Source organism: Nannospalax galili, unplaced genomic scaffold (genome assembly GCF_000622305.1).
Source record: "Nannospalax galili isolate Female #2095 unplaced genomic scaffold, S.galili_v1.0 scaffold305, whole genome shotgun sequence".
Lineage (NCBI taxonomy): Eukaryota > Metazoa > Chordata > Mammalia > Rodentia > Spalacidae > Nannospalax > Nannospalax galili.
This window is the reverse complement of record NW_008356258.1, coordinates 2,237,789-2,250,292: the sequence shown is the minus strand read 5'-3', so window position 1 is coordinate 2,250,292 and position 12,504 is coordinate 2,237,789.

Genomic DNA, 12,504 nt, shown 5'->3' with positions numbered 1-12,504 from the left:
TTTTGATCAACACATACCCTTTTCCTAATGCTAATTCATTTATTGGAGTTTAAAATTGCACCCTATGCCCTCCAGCCTCGGCAAACAAAGACATAATTTAAAATACTAAGACACAAATGTACTATTTATTCCCATGTAAAGGAGTCATTATTACAGTGACTTATAGTTTTTTTCTTCAGGAAACAAGTTCTTTTCAAGTTATTTACCATGTTGTCAATTATTAGCATCATTAATAATGATAATGACAGTCATTGAGCAGCAGGAAGACACTGGAGGATAAGCAGGGCACTGAACTAGGCTTCAGCCCAGCCTCGGGGAACAATGATAATCTTGTTTCACCCCACAGTTCACTAAGTGGGGATGGCAGATATCAAGAAGGTCTGAACCCCATTATCCTCTCTCATCTTTTTTTCATTTCAAAGCTCCCTTTCTGCAGTTTCTTGTGCATACGGAGGGTGTGAATTCACAGTCAGCCTCTATGTATAACCTGGCACTTGTTCCACAACCCTAGCCATTCTCCAAGCTGGCACTTTTGTCAGATGCCCCCCAGCTGAGAAGGACTGGATGTCAGTGCCACTGGATGCACTATTAATGGAATCTGTTATCAAGTCACAAGACAAGATGCCAGTCTGGCACTATTCTGTAAACTGGAAGTACATGGGGACACAGACTCCTTGTCTAACATTGAATAGCTAAGCTGTGAAACCAATTGAATGGGCACCTACTAGGAATTAGCCTGTCAAAAATGATTGCACTGTGGGTGAGGGAAGATCATGTGTTGGTGGGTCTGTTTGTCTATGTACATGAATGTGTTTCCTGATATATGTGATATATGTGAATGAATATATCAGGACATATGGAGAATAAATAATAACACAAATCCTTGGGCAGTATTTTGCTTGGGCAGTATTTTGTTCTGATAGCATTATGAATATAAATCCAAGTGAAACATTAGGAGCAAGAGTAGAAATTAAATAATAACTTTTCTGAAGAGTAATTGCTTTGGAATAATTTAGCCTTGCCATTTTCATAGATGCCTAGAATAAATATGTAATTTATTTTGACCATTTTATAGAATTTGACGTATTACGAATTTGAAGGTATGCCCCTCCTACCAAATGCTCATGCGTACTTCCCATGCTAGAATTCTGAAGCTTAATTTTAAAGCTGGGGAAATGAATACATTATGGTTTGACTGTCTCCAACAGTCTCATGTGTTGGATGCTTGGCCCAAGTTGCTGATAGCACCATTTTGGAAAGTGGGCTTTACCTAGAGGACATAGGTTACTGAGGATATGATTCTGAAGGTTATATCTGATTCATTTCTCTCTCTCTCTCTCTCTCTCTCTCTCTCTCTCTCTCTCTCCTGTCCAAAATAAAGTAACTTGCCTTTGCTACATGCTCTGAGCATTTCTGCTCTTCCTTGCCCTCCCTACCAGGATGGACAAACTATGAAACTATAAGCCAAAGTATATCCTTCCTCTTTGATGTCAAGTTGTCAGGTGTTTTCACACCAATGAGAAAGCTATTACCACCACCTTGTTATCTTTGTCTTTCTTCTGTCCCTCTTTAGCTCAAATATCTATAGAAGGAGGATCAGCACAAAACCAAGCAGTGCTAGTGCAGGGACGTGCTGGCCAATGACATTTCTGTTTGACTCACTTCCTGACCCACACGCTACTAACTAATTGCAGAGGATTGAAAGTTATTACCACCACAGAAACCCCTAAAACATGTTTTCCCCCAAATAGTAGGTGGAGCTCATTTATGAAGGAGGAAGGAGAGCACCAAGCACCAATTGTTTTAACCCTACCCTCTACCCACTTAGCTTTTACCAATCAGTTCAGTTCACTTTTAAAATACTTATTATTTTTTAATTTATTATTTTTATTTTATGTGTATGTGTGTATTGCCTGCACATATGTGGGTGCACCCGTGTCATGCAATGCCGCGGAGGTCAGAAGAAGGCATCGGATCCCCTGGAACTAGAGTTACAGACAGTTGTTAGCTAGCATGTGGGTTCTGGGATTCGAATCTGGGTCTTCTGCAAGAACAACCAGTATTCTTAACCACTAAGCCATCTCTTCAGCCCCCTATTATTATTATTTTTACATGTAGGAGTGTTGTGCTTGCATGTATGTAAGTGCACCCATGTTGTGCAGTGCCCACGGAGGACAGAAGAAGGTGTCAGATCTCCTTGGAACTGGAGTTGTGGACAGTTGTTAGCCACCATGTGGGGGCTGGGATTTGAAGCTGGGTCTTCTGCAAGAGCAACCAGTGCTCTTAATTGCTGAGCCATCTCTCCTGTCTCATCTGTTCAGTTCTTAACATTTCCCTATTCCCAGGTCATTGACAGAAACACAGAAAACCCACACATATGTGCAAATCGCTTCATAGATACAGAACCCAGGTATATGTTTTGAAGATCAATTTCTACCCTTGGAAAACATATTATTCTGAGATCCAAACATTGCCTTCATTTTTGTATAATTATCTCAGTGGGAGTTATCTATGTGTATCTAAGGGTGAAATTTGATCTAGGCTAATTAAGTTTGTTTTCCTTTTATTATTTAAACATGTAAAACAGCATTTTCAAAATGCGTTTATTATATTTTTCAGAAAGAATTTTCCTGCATACACATGCATGTTACAAGGCAGTGAGTTTCTACAATAAGAACTTGGCTGTCAGTAGTTCTCAGTTTTTTTCCTCACTGGGAGTGATGGGCTTATTGCAGGTTATTTCTGACAGAGATGCTTTCCTTCAATGTTTAGAAGAGAAATAAAGAAACGGTGGAAGGCGTATGGAGCTTTTTAATTCAAATGATCTGAGATTTGTACCTTTAAACTTCCAATTACAGGGCACAGATTTGCTGTGAACCTTCTGTAAACCTATCAGTTAGAAAGCCTGTGGAGTTCTATGATGTGTCATCTCCAGCCTCTGATTAGCAAATTGCAGGCTAAGCTAAAACACTTAAGCCGTGCTGCTGGTTGTCTGGCGTTGGAGGTCTGGATTGTTTGGGTCAGTAATTTGGATCTATCCTTCTTCCCTCCGTAGAAGCCTGCTGCAGAGGTGGAACTCGGGGCCAAAGTACATACTGCATTTTCTTTATGAAAAAAAAGCCAAGGACACTGGTAAGATTGATGAGGGTTTAGCACACTCACTCTCTGAAATTACCTTGCTCATATGCTCATTTATGGGTTGTCTCTTCCTGTACGATGGAAGCTCTGTGAGATTACAGACCACATCCGGCTCAGGCCCTACCACATTTCCAGAGCATTGCTTGAAGTTCAGCAAGTGTTCGTTGAATGGATAAATGCATTCATTCATCCATTCTTCAGATATTGCAGAGGATGAAATAAGTCCACACCTTTGAAAAGATCTCAGAAGACAGATAAGCACTAAATTACTACAGTGCACATGCTACAGTCTATGGAAAGGGAAGAAACACTACTTAAGCCAGATAGCATATTTATATCACATGATATACGGCACCATCTGAACACAGACATGTTCACTATAGTGCCCTCTCACTGATTAGCTATTCCTTTGACAAATGATCGTTGAGTGTGTAAGCAAAGCTACCGTCTCTATCACTGGGAACCAAGCTAGACAGTGAAGCTGGCAGTTCCAAGGTAGAGGCAGCTTAGTGCCTATGACAATATGGGGTAAAGCCCAGTCTACCGGGTAGCTCAGCAGGTGTCTATAGTAAATCTAGATACTGGTTGGGAATAGGCAACTGGTTTTGTACTATTTGAAGTCAGGAGTACAAAATTTAATAAACATTATACAACCTCAGTTTTGCTCCAAATGGCAAGGTTATGGCATCTGAAGCTATGTGGAAATGTCCATAAATTCTGGAAAGTTGCCTAGAAGAAATTCATCTTCCTTCCCTGAGTTATTTCCCAATTTAGGACTTTCGCTTTTCAGGATCAGAATCAAGACTTGGCCCAGAGTGCCAATGTCAGAATGTCTTCAAATGCCCTCATTTCACCCTTGGCATAAAGACCTATGGGCCCAAGGATGTGGGACTGGAGGCCTTTTAGATAACGGGTCACCTGGAATCAGGAAAAGCAATCTGTATTTATCATTTTGCACAAATTTACTTGAATACATTCTGTGGTCTCAATGTTTATGTCCCCTCAACTCAAAATAATATGGTGAAATATAATTTAGAAAGCAAAAGTTAAATGGCGACCAGGTCATGAGAACTCATTTGAATGGAAGCAGTTCCCTTATAAAGGAAGTCTGAGGATCTCATTTGCCCTTTCTACCTTTTCAGAGCTCAAAGAAGGTACCATTGGTGAGAAACAGGCCCTCACCACTCACTAAATCTGCTGGTACTTCAACCTTAAATTTTCTAGCCTCTAGAACTATAAGCAGTAAAATTCTTTTGTTTATAAGCTACCTTATCTTAGACTACCTTATAGTCTAAGATATTTTGTTAAAGACACAGAGCACAAAGATTAAATTGAAAGTTTATTTACACCCCAAATGAAGACTCAGCACATGGTACCAATAATTGCCTTGTTGTTTAGTAGCTAATAACAGAAAATCAGTGTTTCTTGATTACATATCAGGAGTCCATTCTAGATGTTTTCCATTGAATCACTCTATGAGGTAGTTACTATTACCGTATCATCTTACAGATGAGGAGATAAGTACAGAGAGGTTGAGTGGCTTGTCACATGTCTCATACATGACAGGATAAGACAGAACCCAGACTGCCTGACTTTAGAGGGAGAAGACCCAAACACTCATTGCTATCATTTATTGAAAGCCAGACATGTGCCAGGGACTTATTTTTATCTCTGTAAGTCTATTTCTTTTATACTTATTTATTTTAATTTTTTGGTGTGTGTGTGTGTGTGTGTGTTCATCTGTGTGCTGGTATATATGTGCTTGTGGAGGTCAGAAGTCAACAGTGATTGTTGCTCTCAGTCATTCTCTACCTTAGTTTTTGGGAGAACATCTCTCCTTGAATCCTTGAGCCTGGAGCTCACTGATTTGGCTAGACTGGCTGGCCAGCAACTCCAGGGACCCTCCTGTCTCTACCTCCAGAGTCCTAGGATTACAAGTATACACCACCACACTTGGATTTTTAATGAGAATGCTGGAGATCTGAATTCTGGTCCTTATGTGTGCATGACAAGCACTTTATCTACGGAACCATCTCCCCAACCCCAATAAGTCTGTTTCTTATAGCAACACTGAAAATATTATTTTCCACATTTTTCAGATAAGGACATTTATAGGTGACCCAATAAGTCCTGGTATCAGAATGCAAACCCTGTCTTTCAGTCATCCCTCTGTTTGATAGACTTCTGTTCCATTATTGCCCGGAGCTCACCTGATTCTTGCTTTATTTTGTTTTCCTTGATCAAAAACAGAAACAATAAGTTTTAATTAAGCATTCATTAGGCAATTCTGTTCGGGGTCCAAACAATTCCTTGAATTGACCACTTGGACACTGAGACTCAGGAGAACTTAACTGCTTTATTGAAACCAACCAGCTGGGGACGCAGGCAGGCTCAGGAGCTGCACTGTGACCCAGAGCCATGGAAACACAGGGTTTTTAAGCACAAAAACCACAGATCAGGGGATTTCTATAGAAACCGTAAACAGATGTACCAGGAAAGGGTTTGAACAATCTAGGGCTGATTTCCAGAGCCTTAACCTATACAGCCATTGGCTAGCTTACCTGGGGCAGAACGTTCTTCCTCTTCTGCCCTGGACCATTTCCATAGAAACCATAAGCATATGTACCAGGAAAGGGTTCGAACAATCTAGGGGATTTCCAGAGTCAGGCAGAGGGCGGCTTTCTCAGAGGCCAGGGAGGGGGGCTGAGGGGCACTCTCCTTCAATTCTATGTTCCTTTCTGAGAATTTTACTTTTTACATTCATATGCCACTGTGTATCTTTCCAATAATGTTCATTCACATGCCCTCATCTGTTCATTGCAGCAACCCTGAACTATAAAAAGTGGGCATTATGGTCCCTTGCTTCTGAAATGAATAAACCTTACAATAAACATAAACATAACATAATACGCCCAAAGGGCTTGCACCTGGTCCTGTTCTACTTTCATTTACTTGTCTTTGTTTCTACTTTGTGTAATCATCCTGAAGACAATTTGATAGGTAGGAAAAATCAGACCAAGAAGAGAAAACCTGGTGCTCCTTTCAGAGACCATATGTGTTTCTATATGCCTTCTTTAGATGTAATAAAGATATCTGAAAAGAGATAGAATGATTCAGTTAAATACAAAGGACTGGACTTAAGTGTTTACCATCACTACTTCTTGGAACTATGCAAAAATGATAGGAAATTCATTAAACAGAGCATAAACCCATAATTATAAAAATACCCAGAGAAAAGGTTTGTGGTGAAGGCTCAACAACTGATCAGAAGAAGCTTCAGAAAGAAAATAGGAAGAAATTACCCCAATTTTTCATCCCATTTTTTAAAAAATTCGCAACTGAACAGTAAATTTTTAAATTTTCAGACTGAACTTGTCAATGCTATGTCTAATTCAATACATGCAAAAATTACCTACATATGTCATGATGAAAATTCAAAACACTAGGAATAAAGGGAAGATCATAAAAGCATCAGAAAAGGAACAACTGGATGACATGAAGGACTGGGAAGCAGAACAGCATGTCTCTTCTCAGCAGCATGAGTTAAAAACTAGAATAGAATAATGGTTTCAGAAATGGGAAGAAAAGGAGAAATTATTTCTAAAAATTAAAGCCATCCAAACCATCAATCAATCAATAGGTTAAAATAAAAACATTGCCACACACACACACACACACACATAAACACATATATTTTAAAAATCAACCTATTGTCTGTCAATGTGTCCTCTGTTGGGAAGATACTGGAGCTACAGTCTTACTATAACAAGCAAAAATTAAGAAGGAAGACACATAGGATAAGAACAAGAAAATAGGAGACCCTGCCTGTGCAAGAAATGAAGGGAAATCCTCAAGATGACGGTGATCCTGGGATGGTTCAGGAAGACTGTTGTGCATCAGGACCAGAGAGAAACCTGTCCATATCAGAAGAGGAAACAGAAAATTTCAGAAGCATGTCATTAAAACAAGATAAAATTGATAGAAAAAATAGGCTTGAGTGCACCAAGAGACAATTCATATTTTAAAACTTCAGAATAATGGACCAGTGAGATGGTTCAGTGAGTAAAGGCACTTGTCATAAAAACCTGATAACCTGAGTCCAATTCCCAGAGCCCATGTAAAGACAGAAGGAGAGAACCAACTCCACAAAGTTGTCCTCTGACCTCTCCATGCTCTCCCCACCACATCATGTACATATACACACTAATAATAGTAATTTTTTTTAATTTTAGGAATAAATGCTGGGCATGGTAGCATATGCCTTTAATCCTAGCACTGAGGCAGGAGTATCTCTGTGAGATCGAGGCCAGCCTGCTCTACTTAGCAAGTTCCAGGCCAGCTAAGGCTATGAGAGACCCTGACACTAAGCAAATGCTAAAGCAATTCAATGAAAATATATTATAAACATGAGTTGGAAATGGTGGTGCATGCCTGTAATCTTAACCTTTAGGAGGCAGGGGCAGGAGGGAAGCTTAGAAGCTCAAGGCCAGCCTGGACTACACTATGACACTGTCTCAAGAAAGAAGAAAGAGGAGGAAGAGGAAGAAGTGGGGAAAGAGAAGATTTAAGTGTAAAGAAATTAAAAGGATTCATAATTACAATATACTACATGAATTGACCTTGGGTAATAGTAACATGCTCATAACAATATAAACACTATAATACAAGGAACCAAGGCAGTAAAAGAGTGCAAGAGAGGTGAGACCATAGGAGACAAGTATTATCAAGGGTGAAATGGGGAAAATGGGGGTACTTTAACTGGAGAGAGAGGAGGGAGGATTAGAGAGGGACAGAGAGGGGAGAAATAGACTGTTTAGCTGGTGTGAAAACTCAGAGGGAAATGTATTAGTTCAAAAGTCTGCTGAATGGAAGAAGCCAGAGTGGTCTGCATCCTGATTCTCTATCCAAAAGCTGGGTAACCTCTTCAGAGAATGGTGTGATAAGAATAGGAGGTAGGAATGGGTTAGGCCGTTAGGGTAGAAAGACCCCAAAGAAAAGTAGCCAGATTCTTGGCTAAAAGACAAAATATCCTTTGGCCTCTTAGCAACATATTCTGTTCCAAAGGCCAAAATGTTGAAAGTATTTGGGGGCTCTTATCTAATCCTTAAAAGATTTTAAGGTTACCTTTTCAGAGGGGGGGATGTTAGAGTAGCAAAAATCCCCATAAAAAAAGAAGAAAGAGTACATGAAGTTATCAGAAAAAAGTGATGGGGAGATATGGGAGGAGTTGGAGGGGAGGAATTGGGCATGGATTTGATCAAAACACTTTATATGCTTATATGCCTGTATGGATTCTCAATAAATTATTTTTTAAGTAAAAAAAGTCTTCTGAAAAATTATACATACACTATCTCTACCTGTGTCCATGTGTATAGCTGAAGTCTGCATAACAAAAAACAGTGCCAGACAGGAGAAACCTCCCTTTGAGTCGTTGGCCTGGATATTTCAAAACACTCCCCAAATAACATAGGCTATTGCCACAGCCCTGGATTGCCTCCCAGAATTTGAAGGTAAGACCCTATTGCTGAAGAAAGGACATATTTCAGACACAGAACTTGGAGCAATGCAGCTGGAATTGACCTGTAAGCCACTCCCTGAAGGCTAGCTCTCATAGTTTTGGAGGACATTATGCAAGCTTCTTTTGAGAACATCAATAGATGATCCAATCCCAGCTTTAAGGCCTAATAACCACAACAATGACTAGCGCAGCAAACTATATTGGGGTAGTAGCGGCAGTTTTATATTGGTGGTAATCAACAGCTACCTAATTGGACTTAAAGCTCATTCAATTGGAGGGAACTCATGTGTGATACTGTAAACATAGCCAAATACATATGGCTGGAGAGATCATAGATCTTAGAGAAAACCCCCAAGCTGTCATATCCCTACACAAATGTAATTTCTTGCTATATGCTAAATATGGATCCTTATATTTACAGACAAATATGCCAGTCACCATGCACTTAAAAAAAAAAAAGCTTGTTTTGCAACAGAGAGAGACTATAACAGAATTCCATGACTGGTCACACACAGAGAATGTGTCTGTTAAATAACCAGCACTAAGTGACAAATCTACAGTGGAACCTCTATACCTAAGTCTCATAGAACACAGTGGAACAAGGGGTAGAGACAACACTAATGCATCTCTCAACTCTCATCAATGAAGCTCCCTCATGCAACAGAGAGCAACAAACAGAAAAGACCACAAATGACCTAAGTGTAGAGAATAACAGTCTGCAGAATGTGGGTGCTTGGAAAGGACTCTTATATTAAACTTCACCCACCCAGGGCCCAGGACCATTGTGGAAGAGGGGGCAGAAAGATTGTAAAAGCCAGGGGAGGAGGTGCATGACCATATGGAAACAGAGTCTTACAGGATCCTGGGATCTTGCTCATATGAATCTACAGCAATGGTGTTAGGATGCACAAGACCCATGCAAACTCAAGCAGACAATAACCCACCATAGAGCTGAGGAAATGGGCAGCAGGCCCCAATCTTAGATGAAGAACTCTTGGCAGCTGGTTACTGCTGGATGACGGAGAGCTGATCTTCTTTAAGGGAGTAACTCTAGATAGGCTCACTAGACCCCAGTGGATGAACTTGCACTGAGGGGAATCTGGGTACACTAACTTGACTAGATAGACCTTAATATAAATGACAGAATGCATGAAATCTGGTGAGGGGGTATTGGAGGGTGCGGATGGGGGTTGGAGGTATAAATATCACTACCATGTTTTGTATTAAATATACAAAAATTCAATAAACATATAAAAAAGAAAATTTATATAAACATTAAATATTAAAAGAGCAAAATGTTGGAAGAAAGGGTGAAGGGATAAAGGAGCAGTATGGACATAGAATACAAAAAGTAAAAAATCCTCATTTCCCATAGGAAAATAAGGAGACACTATTTAAAACAAAGAAATGAGGACTTCACAGCACAGTGTGCTGCTGTATGAATATAAAAATAAATTATAGGGAAAACAACCAAGAGAGTTGAACATCGCTGCCTCTACAGAGTAGTGATGGCTCAGGAGGTAGAGATTCTAGAAACCATGGCAGAAGCTTCTTTCCTACCATTCTTCACTTGGCTTTGGCAATAAAATCCTCATTTTATTCAAGACAGCAGTACACTCTGAAATAAAGGCTTGCTTTCAAGTCATTCTTTCAGCTAACTGTGGCACTATGACCCCATCTGGTGAAAAAGGTGCAAGCACAGACCCTGGATGGACCTGCCAGTTGTCTCTTTCCTTCTCTTCTTCCCGCCTGGCATACAAACATGAGTGGTTATAGTTCATGGTGACTAAGAGCAGAGAAGGGGAAAGGAAGAAGCCCACGTTTTTAATAACATCAGGAATTGACAAAGGCACACAGGACCAATTATCACCTATGAGAAAGTAGGCCTTATGTATTTAAGACATTGTTCTTTAGGGTTTCTGCTAAACTGAAACTAAATTGTATTACATATACCCTGAGAATCTACCTAGCTTGTTAAGCTGAATATAATGTGGGTAAAAAAATAAGAAAGAGGGCCTGGAGAGATGGCTCAGTGGTTAAGAGCACTAACTGCTGTTGCAGAGGACCTAGGTTCGATTCCCAGCACCCACATGGCAGCTACAAACCATACTTAACTCCAGTTCCAGGGGAATCTGAAGCCTCTTCTGACCTCCACAACATTGAACGATACGGGTACACTCACATACATGCAGGCAATACACTCATACACATAAAATAAAAATAATAAAATATTTTTTTAAAAATAAGAGAGTCAGAAAATTCATGTAGAGAAAAATTACTAAATACTACTTTGGAAAACTTTGTTAGGACCCTGGATGGCCACCTGAGGAATGATGTTCATTCCTTTACTAACTTCAGTGATAAAGATGTTTCTAAAATGAAAATGCATTTGATGGGACTCATGGTAGATGAGACACTGCAAAAGAAAAGATTAGTAGACTTGACTATATAGCAACAGAAACTATCCAAATAAAAGTACATGGAAAAATTTTAAATGAAAAAGGTTAACCAGGCATTGTGGTACACACTTATAATCCCAGCACTTGGTAAGCTAAGGCAGGAAGATCACAAATTCAGGGCCATCCTGGGCTATGTAGTGAGACCCCCCCCCATCTCAAAAAAGTTTTTAAAGCCCAATTAAACTGTGAGGTAAGTTTAAAAGTATGAAATTTGAGCCTCCAAAAGAGGGTAAAGGAAAGGGTGTTAATAAAAAATTGCTTGGAAAAAAATTGCCCAAATCCCCATATTTGGTAAAACCTTGAAACCCGTAGATATAAGAAGCTAAACAAATCTCAAGAACAAGGTACATAAAATAAGATTTCTCAAATCCAGATAAACAAGAAATCTTAAAAGCAATCAGAGGAAAAAAGACATATACAGAACCGTAAAGAATACAACAATTTTTTGGTCGGTATCAATGGAAATGAGAAGACATTAGAACCAAAGTGAAGGCAAGAAAAAAGTAAATAACTGTTGGCTTATGTGCTACCTGGTTTTTACTGTCAACCTGACATAATCTAGAGTCATCTGGGAAGAGGGAACCTCAATTGAGGACTTTCTCAGATCAGACTGACCTGTGGTCTGGTCTGTAAGAGAGTGTCTTGAGGGGCTGGAGAGATGGCTCAGCAGTTAAGAACACTGGTTGTTCTTGCAGAAGACCTGTTTTCAAATCCCAGCACCCACATGGCAGCTAACAACTGTCTGTAACTCCAGTCCCAGGAGATCCAACAGCCTCTCTGTCCTCCGTGAGCATTGCACAACACAGGTGCACTTATCTACATGCAGGCAATACACACATATACATAAAATAAAAATAATAAATAAAATATGAAAAAAATTATTTTAAAAAGAGAGTGTCTTGATTGATGATGGAGGTAGGAGGCCTCAGTCCACTTTGGGCAGCACCATCCCTAGGCAGGTGGGTCTGGGACGTATAAGAAAGCTAACTTAGCAAGTGAGCCCATATGCAACTTTCCACCATGGTTTCTGCATCAGTTCCTGCTTGGTTTCCTGTCCTGATGTCACTCAATGATGAATTGTGTTCCAGAAGTGTAAGCCAAATAAACCCTATTCTCCCCTAAGTTGCTTTTGGTCATGGTGTTTATCACAGCAATAGAAAGCAAACTAGAGCAGCCTAGAATTCTATACCCAGTCCCCACAGTCATTTAATAATGAAGGCAAATAAAGACAGTTTTGATAAATTAATTCTGCTTACAAATAATTCATCGGCAGCAGACCTCCACTATAAGAAATGTTAAAGGAAGTCATTTGAGTGTAAAGAAAATTATGCAAGATGGAAATATGTACGCACAGAAATGATAAAGGAGTGGTAGAGCTGTCAATTGTAT